The sequence below is a fragment of the Mus musculus genome, chromosome 9 (genome assembly GCF_000001635.26).
Source record: "Mus musculus strain C57BL/6J chromosome 9, GRCm38.p6 C57BL/6J".
Classification (NCBI taxonomy): domain Eukaryota; kingdom Metazoa; phylum Chordata; class Mammalia; order Rodentia; family Muridae; genus Mus; species Mus musculus.
The window spans coordinates 61,339,483-61,350,948 of NC_000075.6; the positions used below are offsets into that span (position 1 = coordinate 61,339,483).

At 49.3% G+C, this 11,466-nt stretch overlaps 1 long non-coding RNA gene across 1 annotated transcript; it reads left to right on the forward strand.

The window, feature by feature from the left end:
* Positions 1 to 9,246, forward strand: Gm39349. Its single transcript, XR_870815.2, has 5 exons — positions 1 to 277; positions 2,366 to 2,467; positions 4,104 to 5,575; positions 7,837 to 7,951; positions 8,693 to 9,246. It is a non-coding gene; the product is annotated as a predicted gene, 39349 (long non-coding RNA).
* The last annotated feature ends 2,220 nt before the right edge of the window (positions 9,247 to 11,466 follow it).

Consider the following 11,466-nt stretch of genomic DNA (forward strand, 5'->3'; position numbering starts at 1 on the left):
CACTGAGCTGTGTGTTTTGGGCCCCTCTGAAGGGCCGTTCCTGGAGAAAGACCAGGTTTTGAAATACTTCACCCCTTGTTTGCTCTTGAAACCTTGTTGGTGCCCAGGTTTCTCAAGGCCTGTGTTCCAGTGTTCCAGGAGGCTCTGTGTGGGGGACACATTCAGGCCCCAGCTGGGACGTACCACCCTCTCCTCCCTGACTGGACGGACCTGTGAGAGCCATCCAGGGCCCTGTACCCAGAAGTCCAGGCCTAGCATGGAGAAACCATGAACACAGGTATGAAGCAAACCAGAAGCCTGGGGGTAGCTCATTCAGGCCAGCAAGCAGGGCCCGATGGGGTGGCAAATCTATTCCTCCATGGGAATTGGGGAGTTTGATCTGCTCCCCTAAGAGGATGGGGCACAATTTAGATGTCATCTGCACCTGGAACTTTACAACCCCGCATATTCCAAGTCTCCTTAAGTAGGCTGGACCACAGCGAGGAAAGCTTGTTCACAGCCTGCACCAGTGAGCAACCTTAGATGAAGAGGCTTTGAGGGAGAGCTTGCTGAGAGCTTGAAGGGGCTGAGTTTCCAGGGAGGCTGGGACAAAGGCATCAAAGTAAGACAGGTTTAGGGCCTGGTTTGGCCATATAGGAAGTGGAGAAGGAGAGATGACAGAGCTGCCTACGAGAGGACTATAGAAGGGACTCCAACTGGCCTTGTATGTCACAGGAGCTCAGCCAGAAGTCACTTCTGAAAGAATAAATCCTGATGGCGTCCCAGTGCTAGGGACCCACCCCCAAAGGAGAGCTGAGAGATCTGCTTCAGACCTGATTCATGAATAGAGAGGCCTCGGGAGTACTATGTGTTTTAGTTAGCTTTCTGTTGCTGTGATAAAACACCATGACCAAAAGCAACTTGAGGAGGAAAGGGTTTATTTCATCTTAAGGCTTGTAGTCCATCATCCAGGGAAGTCAGGCCAGGTGCTGATGCAGAGGCCATGGAGGAATACTGCTTACTGGCTTGCTTCCTAGGGCTGTGTTCTTACACAACTCAGGAAGGACCTCCTGCCCAGGTGTGGCACCACCTACAATGGGCTGGGCCCTCCCACATCAATCATTAATCATGAAAATAGCCCACAGATTTGCCCACAGGCCAATCTTATGCAGGCATTTTCTCAGTTAAGAGTCCCTCTTCCAGGATATATCTAGGTTTGTGTCAAGTTGACAAAAACCCAACGAGCACACTGGGCGGAATTACCAACTTTTTAGAGCTTTTGCCCCAAGCTCAAGCACCTTCCTCCCAGAAAGGGTACCTTTTTTGCTGAAAGATGACTCGTTCAATAAAGTATTTGTCGTATGAGCATTAGGACCTGAGTTCAATTTCCATACCTCATAATAATAATAATAATAATAATAATAATAATAATAAAACAACTTTTTAAAATTTGTAATCCGAGAGTTGGAGAGGAGGGGCAGGTGGAGCCCTGGAGTGCATTGGCCAGCTATCTAGCTGAAAACCCTGGACTCCCCAGCTCCAGGCAGACCAGAACCTCTGGTTCAGAACTGTGAGACACGAGGTGGGGGGATGGGGAGATGGCCTGCTGAGTAAGAGGACCTGTTGAGCAAGCATGAAGACAAAGTCTCAATCCCTGGCTCCCACCTAAAAAGCCAGTATGACCAACTGCATGGCTGGAACCCTCGCAGTAGGGAGTAGAAGAGACGGGGTGATTGCTGGGCTTGTGGGTTCATAGCCCAGCTCCACGTTCCACTAGAGACCCTGTCTCAGAGGGATAAGGCTGGCTGAGGGTGTGAGAGGACACCTGACATCTTGCCCTGGCCTGTACACATGCACATCGGCATGTGTATCCAGATCCCCAGACACCAGGATGGTGAGGTGGGGTAGAGGCAGGCACGTAGTCTGCAGGGGGAGATACTGCCAGGACCTGACTGGGAGGCAGGAAGCACAGATATCCAAAGCCAGGAGAGATCCTGACTCAGATGGAGCCATTTGCTAGGGTTGTCAGACAGCAGAGCTTGCTGATGAAGACAGCTAAAGAGCTCAGCTCAGCTGCTACCTAGCTAAGAGAATGGGCCAGCTCAGCTGCTACCTAGCTAAGAGAATGGGCCAGCTCCTGCTATGCTGAGGCTCACTTCCCCCATCTAAAAATCAGTTCTAAGATTACCAGAAAATCACAGGGATTAAGGATCCAGGACACCTGGGCCAATGAGCACTTGGATGCTGTGTTAGATGGTGTATGTTCCTGCTTGTGTATACGTGTGTCTGTTCATGTATGTGCAGGTTCACATGCACGTGTATGAATATATAAAAGACAGGACATTGCTTAGTTGAATCAAGTACCTTGTTGCTTTCCTTTTTTCAGACAAGATTCCCTGTTGGCCTGGAGACTTCCCTCTAGGCTAGGCTAGGCTGGCCAGCAAGTGCCAGGAATCTCCTTGTCTCCACATCAGAGCTGAGATTGCAGGTGTGTGACACCACCCCTGGCTCTATGGGGGGAGGGAAGGGGAGAGCCAGCAGAGGTCAGATGGCAGAAAGTGCTTCACACCCCACCCGGCCCCCAAGCTGGAGTTACAGGTGGTTGTGAGCCACTCACCATGGGAGCTGGGAAAAGAAACAGCAGGCACTGGGAGATCTCTCTAGCCCCTTATACCTTGGCTTTTTATATGAGTTCTACAGATCAGACTCAGGTCCTCATGCATCTGAGGTAAGTACTGTGCAGATGAAGCCACCAGCCCAGGCCCCTAGAACTTACTGGAAGAAAACACTACTCCTCAAACTTGTCTGCAGGCTGGCATCATCAGGGGAATGGTGGTAAACCCTCGGGCCTTAGTCTGCCACCCAGAGACTTGGGCTTAAATGGCCTGAGGTTAGCATAGGCATCAAGAGCCTCAGAGCTCTCAAGATGGTTTGAATGTGCAGCGTGGGCCGAGAACCATCCTCCTTGAAGCCATTGTAACTCAACCCAACCCAGAAACAGATGTGGAGGGTCCAGCCCAAGTTGTTGAGAAGCTGCCAAACCGCTGTCTGGGTGCCCAGGGTCTGGAGGCAGAGCTACATGCTTAGGAGAGCCTTCTGTCAACGTGGTTAATGTCTTTTAAGCTTTGGCTCTTGGGGGAATAAAGTTCAATTATCTGGAAAACTCACTAATGTGGAACCCCTCATTCCCTAATGACACCAGCTAAATGAGGCGTTACCTTTCTATAGATTCTCAAATTGGAGTCTTTGTGACTCTATGCGGGTGCACACACACACACACACACACACACACACACACACACGCACACACGCTCACACATACATATCCAAAAGCTTGTATTTGAAGTACACCCCGTGGCGCCTCAGGCTGCTGGGGCCTGGTGCAAGCTTGCCTAAGGGCAAAGCCCCTTGGTACAGTGGGAAGATTTTTACTTCCAATCAAAGTGACATATCCAGTCAGTGTTGCCTCAGCTCCATGGGGCCCTGTAGCTCATTTGCAATGAAACAGCAAGTACCCTTCTCTTCCACAATTAGTAAGCGTGCCCAGCGTGCCACCCCGGGGTAGTCTGCCTCATCTCTCATCCCGAAAACGTCACAGATCCTTGGAGCATCACATATTTTTAAAATATATAAAGAATAAGCTCTGGGGTTAAAGTGTCTCTCGGGTGGAAGAGTGTTTGTTGTGTAGCATGTCTGAGCCCTGAGTTGGAATTACAGATGTTCACTGCACGGACTGACTACTGGTGCATGTCTGTAACTCCAGCACTAGGGAGGAGAAGACAGGACGCTCAGAAGTTCATCCTCGGGTATATAGTGAGTTCCAGGTCAACCTGAGCTACATGAGGTCCTGTCTTGAAAGGAAAGGGAAAAGAGAAAAAGTAGAATAGAAAGATGTTTCATTTGCCATTTTTTTTCCTCGTTCGGTGTGGGGATGGAAGGAACAAGAGGTGCTTTATTTTCAAGTTTCATTTTCTTCTTAGGGACCCCAAATAGGCAAACCCAGAGCTGGAACATTTTATCAGTGGATTTTCCCGACTTACATAAGGAAGCGTGAAAAGAAGGGGTCTTGACCCAGGGTGTTGCCACTACCATTGCCAAACAGGCACTTGTCTGTTTACTTACAGCCTGGCTCCCCACTGGAAAGGAAGTCCCCAGAAGAGACAGTGTCCTATTTGTCTACTTCCCAGGACCACAAGCGAGTGTGCAGCCAGCAAACATGTGGAATGAAATTGATCTGGGAACTCTGGGAACTGTGGTCTGGGTCTGAGTCCTACGATGCACTCAACACCTGCCATTGTACTTTTTCTTTACATGGGACCGTCTGCTTCATCACCCACTCTGAAAAGTGTGTGAACTCTCTAGGCATCTGTGTGTGTGTGTGTGTGTGTGTGTGTGTGTGTGTGTGTGTAAAAGATAAACTTGGAGCTGATGCTATAGATGTTGGTATAGTATTGAACCTTGAGTTCCAACCCTTGTACCATGTAAACTAGGCACAATAGTACATGCCTATCACTCCAACATCACGGGGTTTGTGGGTAAGGGCGTACGGAGATAGGAGAGTCCGGTGAGCATGTTGTGGGGGAGAGTATGTACATGTGTGTACTGGTGCTTTTGCATATGTTTCTGCACATGTATAGAGGCCAGATGTCAACATCAAGTCTTACTTGATCACTCACTCCCATATTTTTTAAACACGTTTTCAAATGTTTTGTGTATGTGTACACATACATACGCACATATGTTTGATTTTACTCATTCTTTAAATTAAAAGTGTTTCAACTTAGCATTTAAGGTCTTAGATATCATGACACTTTTGACCAAAGCATGTTTGTGTGATTCTTCCTCATTGACCTAACTCCTTCTACCCTTCATCCTCCACGTGAATCTGCCTGCCCACCTCTCTGTTCCTCTTTCATGTCCCATATGCCATTTTTCTCCCCCTTGGATGTCTTTTGTCATCACTGGAAAGGATAGCATTAAACAGAGTGACCCAAATTCAGAAAGACAAAACACACACACACAGACCACATTCTCTCTCATGTGGAACTTCACCTGTAAAGTCTTTATAAACAGGTACAAAGCCTACAGGAACTTGGGAGGAGCTCAAAGGAGGGTAGAAATGTACACTGGTTGACAGTTTTTGTTTATTCTGTTTTTTTGTTTTCTTTTAAACAGTACTTCTTACACTTGACAGGCCCTCTGAGTCAGGTGGTATACGTCACAAACACCCAGATGCTGTGACTGGGGACCCTGAAGTAACGTGGCTGGGGTAAAGCCCGGGATCAACAGTTTCCAGAAGGTGTCTAAGGCACAGTCAGGACTGAACTTGCTCCTCTGTGAAGCAGGTGCTGGGACGGACCCAGGCTGCTCAGAGCTGACCTGTGGGTGGTATGACATGAGCCACATTGAGAGTGTCCTGAAAATCTGCGACACTCCTCAGGGTACAAATGTGCCTTCCTCTAGGCCAGCCATCTGTGAACTGAGACCAGCATGCTGCTCAATTCAGCCTTGGTCTCCAGTTAGGCTGCAAGGCTGGGACAGGCCATGTGGAGGCCGGCTAACTTCCCAGCCCGGGGGCAAGAACTTACCATCTAAGGTCAGTGTCTTAACCTGCAAAGAGTCCTTTCTGGGACAGGCTTTGAGGGCTTTGGATTTCTAGGTTGTAAATGTATCCCCCTGACTCTCCACCCCTGGTCTTTGTACTCTTCTACCCCGGATGCCCTTTCCTGCCTACAGCAGACCTGAAACACCAGCCCAGCTTGGAGGGGCCACAAAGGCTATAAAACTTGGCATCAGCCCCACCCCTCCACATCACACAGAGGGGAGGGGGAGAGGAGAGGGTAAGGGGGTGGGGGAGTAGGCAAGGGGAGGGGAGGAGAAGAGAGGAGAGGACAAAACAGGACTGGACAGCCCAGGAGAGATGATCTGATCTCACTGAAGAGAATCTTGAAGCAAAATCAGAAAAGACCAATCAGGTATAGAGGCCTACACCTGTAAACCCAGCATTCAGGAGTCTGAAGCAGACGGACACAGCAAGAGCCTTCACCTTAAAAAGGAGTCTAAAACATAGCCAGGACTGTAAAGACCATAGCAGGGATGGATGACAAATTAAATAAAACACAGTTCAGAATTGTCAGGTGGATGGGCCAACCACATACGCCCCCCCCCCCACACACACACATTGACAGCCCTGAGGCTGGGGTGGTCTTTGCAAAGAGGTGGCATGGTGGTATGGACAGGTAGAAAGATGTGACCACTTGCTCAGTGGCAAGTTCATAGTCCTCTCTTACGGAGAACACTGGGCTTTGTGTTAGATTGTTCCCCAGAGGTCTCTCCATGCCGGTTTGTGATACTTCTCCAGGTTTCTGTGTTTCCTGCTGAACCCCCTGAGACTTCGATATTGCAGAGATTCAGTCTCCATGGAGAGCATCTATGACTCCTGCCTAGTCCAGCCCAAGTGTCTACTCCTTCTGTCCTCCACCCCAAACCTTCAACTTTGCTTAACAACTGTTTTCTGTTGCTCTGGCTGGGCAGTAGAGGAGGAGTTGGTTGGTTAGTTTCAAGTCCTTCACAGTACTTACTACCATGGAGGGGAATGAAAGCTGGCCTTGCTTTTAGGGGAGTGTGTGATAAACTGTGGTGAATGGCAGTAATCAAGGCTCGCCCCCAAAGCCAGCTGACAGCTAAAGCCCCAGGGACCAGGTCTCACTCAGTCTGCCGATACACTGATTCCCAGAGCTTCTGACTTTGGGCCTTGGCAGGGTCCCCACTTGAGCATGCAATTTGACTTCTGTGTAGCATTAGGGGAAATCTCTGCAGCTAGGAAAAGCAAGGGCCAGACTGTCCAAAGGCTGAACACTGGTCAGGGAAAGCAATCATGAACCCCTCACTATTCTAGTACTAGGAGCTAATGAGGTTCAAGGCCTCATGATGTGATCAGAGGCAGAGCCCTTTCATGGTAATTTGGTCCTGAGGATGGAACCCAGCCCTAAAGGTGGCACTTTATATATATTTATGCTCTTCCCTGAGGTTGACATGCAAACATCCTTCCTCCTCCCCACTGGCTCTGGGATGTAAGATGTGTGTTTACAAAGCAACAGGAGGTCTCAAAAGGCCACCACGAGACATAGCGCCACTCACATGGGACCCTGCTCAGAGTCAGAGACTAAGAGGGCTTATTAATGTGGACCAACACTGAAAGTCCAAGGGAGCACTGGGGAGATGGCTTCATGGGTAGGAGGGCTTGCTCTGCAGTCACAAGGACCCAAGTTCAAATCACCAACACACAAAAAAGCTGGGCATGGATGTCTATACCTCTAACCCCAGTATGGGGGATGGGGGAGAGTCAGACAGATCCTAAGAGCTCACTGGCTAGCTGAAATGACAAGCTTTCAGTTAAATGAGAGACCCTGTATCAAAGCAAAATATCAGACAGTGATAAAGACAAACATCTGCACATGCGCATGCCTATATACTCAAACCTCTCTCTCTCTCTCTCTCTCTCTCTCTCTCTCTCTCTCTCTCTCTCTCTTAGACACACACACACACACACACACACACACACACTGGAAAGAGAAACCTCCTAGGTATACTGTCAAAAAGCACCACACTGGAAAATGGTCTTCAGGCCTCAGGGCTAGACCTATGCAGGGGGCTGTCTTTGTCTTTAATAGCGTGACCAAGTCATGAGGTCTCTCTTACCCAACCTTCCCTGGAGACAAAAATCGCCTGGCCTGGTGTGTGGGCGGGGTCATCGGGCCTGGTGTGTGGGCGGGGTCATCGGGCCTGGTGTGGGGGCAGGTGGGAAAGCAAGTCTTTTTAAAGATGTATGTGATCTCTCTCTCCTTCCTGGAATAGCATTTTACATTATTCATCACTATACCACAGCTGAGCAGACCTGGCAGACAGATAACACAGAGGGTGAACTCAGCCACCACGGAAAGAGCAGGACGGCAGACACTCTGGGCCTGAGGTAGCATCTCCTCCAGTGTTTGTTTTCAAGTCATTAAATACTTAACAGAGAGGGAGAGCCAGTGTTCCAAACCACTGCCGAGGAAGCGTCCATCAGAAGTGAAGAGAGAGCCAGACTGAAATTGTAGCGTTCCTTTCTGAGGGCAAGATCATGTCCACTGAAAGATAACTTTGAGGACTCTGCCTGACAGGAAGCCATGCAGACGAGGCATGCACTTAGATTCCAGACGCTTGGCAACCTGGCCCTCAGCTAGGTATCACTCTTCTTGTCTTTCATGTAAGGAGCCCAGTGTGGGGTTGGCAAGATGGCTCAGCAGGTAAAGGTGCTTGCTGCTGCCAAAGCTATTAAACCTAAGTTCAATTCCTGGAACCTACATGGTACATGGAGAAAACTGACTCCCAGAGGTTGTACTCTGACCTACACACACACACACACACACACACACACACACACACACACACATTCTCTCTGAATGATGATGAAGATGATACCCAGTGAGTGTTCTCAGACCCCCTGAAGCACTTGCTCCTGAAGGCTAGGATTAGATTCCAAAAGGTGAAGGCATTATGGAAGAAGTGCCCCTGACTGCCCACCACTCCACACCTTGCTGACGGATCACCTTTCCGTTCGCTCCTTTCATAACGTTCCCTGGCAGAGACCCAGTTCTCACTGGTGTGGTGGCAGTGGGCCCTGGGCCAGACAGTGGATTGCATGCTCACTGACTACTTCCTCTCTTCTGAGCCCTACTTCACTTACGTCATGATCACCACAGTCCCCAGGTGACACCTGCATCTTCAGGAGCCTCACTACTGAAGAACATGAAGGCCGGGAACAGCCTGAGCCACCTGTCCACGTTACCTGAATAACAAGTGCTGGAGCTACCTGTGAGCACAGCCAGCTGGATTCCAGGGCCTTCAGGCTTGGCCTCAGGGAGGACCGCTGGGCCTTATTCCAAGTACAGATGGCGCTTCAGCCATCTTGGGCTCCTGGACCCCACTCTAAAGACGAGAGGGGGGAAACCTGGTGTCAGCTTTTTCTGGTTCCTGATTCTGGTGTTCCTGAAGCTAGACTTAACTGCCCCTTCAAAATGCAACAGAGGCCAGATTTGGGCCAGGTCTTCTGCAGAGTCACTTTGGCACTTAATTGCTTATTATTTAATTGCTTTATTGGGTAGTAAAAAATAAAGTGATCTACTGCAAAGTTATTAGCAAATTCCCGTTTTAAGGGAATAATTACTGAATTCTCCCTGTCTGGGTTGAGTAATTCCCTCCAAGATGCTCAGGGACACTAAACATCTTCGCCAGGGCTGCTCACAGCTCTGTAATATGCAAATAAAGTAACTCTGTAATTACCAATAAAATGCTTACTGAAGTGACAAATTTTACTCAGCAGTGAATTGAGTGTGGGGGGGTGGCGTCATTTGTTTTTAAGGCTCCTTTAACCTTGTTAGCTGGCACTTGTCTTCGAGCTGTTTCATGGTCATTTAAAAAGACAAGGAAGCCCACGGAGGGGGGGGACGGGGTGGGGGGGAGCATAGATAGGGAAAGGCCCTCCTGGGAGCCCTCTCTTCCCACCAGCCCTGCCCTGCCTTGTCCTGTGGGGCCACTGTGGATGCACAGGGCAGGCTAGCCAAAAGGTTTCTGTGTGGACCAAGCACAAGTTTCAGGGCTGATCCTTCCAGATGGACCAAAAGAGACCCATGCCTTGCATCTTTGAGGCAACAACACTGAGCCCAGTTGCTTGGCCCCCCTCACCTTTCAGTAGAAGTGTTTAATCAATGCTACCTCATTCCCAGAGCTATTCAGATCCTCCCAAGGCTTGGGTTTGGTTTTGGGGTTTGGTTGCTATGATAAATACCCTGATGAAGGCAACTTACTGGAGAGAAGACTGACTAAGCTCAATCATGTGGAGGTTGAGGGTCCCAGCAGTCAGAGCTCGAGGCACCTCATGACGTTGTATTCACAGTCAAGAAGCAGTTATGGGATGCTTACATTCCACTCCATCTCTCTTTTTATTCAGTCCAGGGGCCATCCAGCCCATGATATACGGTGTGGCCTACATTCAGGGTGGAACCTCCCATCTCAGTTCACCCACATAAGGAAAAACCCTTACAGTCATGCCCAAAGGCCTTTCTGGTCTACACAATCTCTCACTGAGACTCCCTTTCCAGGTAATTCCAAATCTTGTCATGGCAACGATCAACACTAACCATGCTTTGGTCAGCATGGGCTGGATAAAACAAGTCCAGACCTCTGTGGTAAGTCATCAAATTGGATTTCTTGCTCACTAGTATTCTATGTGTATCCTAGGTCGGGAGGCACTTGGCGAAAGTTGGGGAAAACAGCCACCTCTTCAAGCACTGCTGGCCTGTCACCATGCAGGAAGAAACAGGAAGCACTCGTCACCCTAGAATGATGGCCACTTCCTCTCACACATCATTGTCTGGAACTGTTCCCATGGCTCCACCTAAGCACATTGGGTCAAGAAGTGAAATTCCACCCAGTGCCCAGAAGGAGAAGCAGGAGTGTAGTGCAGTTGCTACCACAGCATGGGCTTTAAAAGGAGAATGAAAACCCGCAAGACAGCTCAGTGGGTGAAAGAGCTTGGCGGGGCCAGCCCGGTGACATCTGTTCAAGCTCTGGAACTCAAAAAAGGCGGAAGGAGAGAACCAACCCCAAAAAGTTGTTTTCTGTCCTCCACACACTGTCCCTACACACACACACACACACACACACACACACCTTTAAAGCTGAGTAGGAATGAAATCCTTTGCTGGGGCGTGGTGAGGGGACTGGGAATGTGCACATTCAGCAAGTTCCGCACAGCACATGGTACTGGATGCTCAATGCATGCCTAGTGACAAACATCCAGGTAGCTCCAAATGCTCTCTCTGCCCCCTTTTTCTCTTTTCCTTCCACACTTACTCTCTGGGTCCCTACTGATTGTGGTGAGAAGAGAAAGCCTTCATAGAATGGATGATGATCGGACCCAGTATATGAGAAGAGGTGACTCGAAAGGAGGGAAGGTGTGGACAAAGGCTGGGAAGACCATGTGCATAGTCAGCAATGCAGGGACAAATGTCACAGCAGAAGGTCACTCACGGATACTACCTACCTTCAGTAGAGGGCTATCCTCAGCACAAGAGAGAAAGAGCTGCATTCTGAAGTCAGTGCGCCAATCAGGAAGATTCCTTGATATGCCTGCCCATAACCCTGAACTGCGAAAATTTTCCTTGGGAAATGAGTCAGAGTTGGGTGAACAGAAACTTAGTTCTGAGCACTGGGAGATGGCTTGGTGGATAAGAGTGTCTAATGTTCACACATGAGATCCTAAGTTCAAATCCCCAGGACCTATGTGGAAGCCAAGTGACCCTCTTGTAACTCTAGCACTGAGGAGAGTGGAAACCAGGGATTCCCAACTAGCACAACCCTCAACTGGGAGCTCCAGCCTCAGTGAGACCCTGTCTCAAGGGGACAAGGCAGACAATAGCAGGTCAGAGCACCTGATGCCCTCTG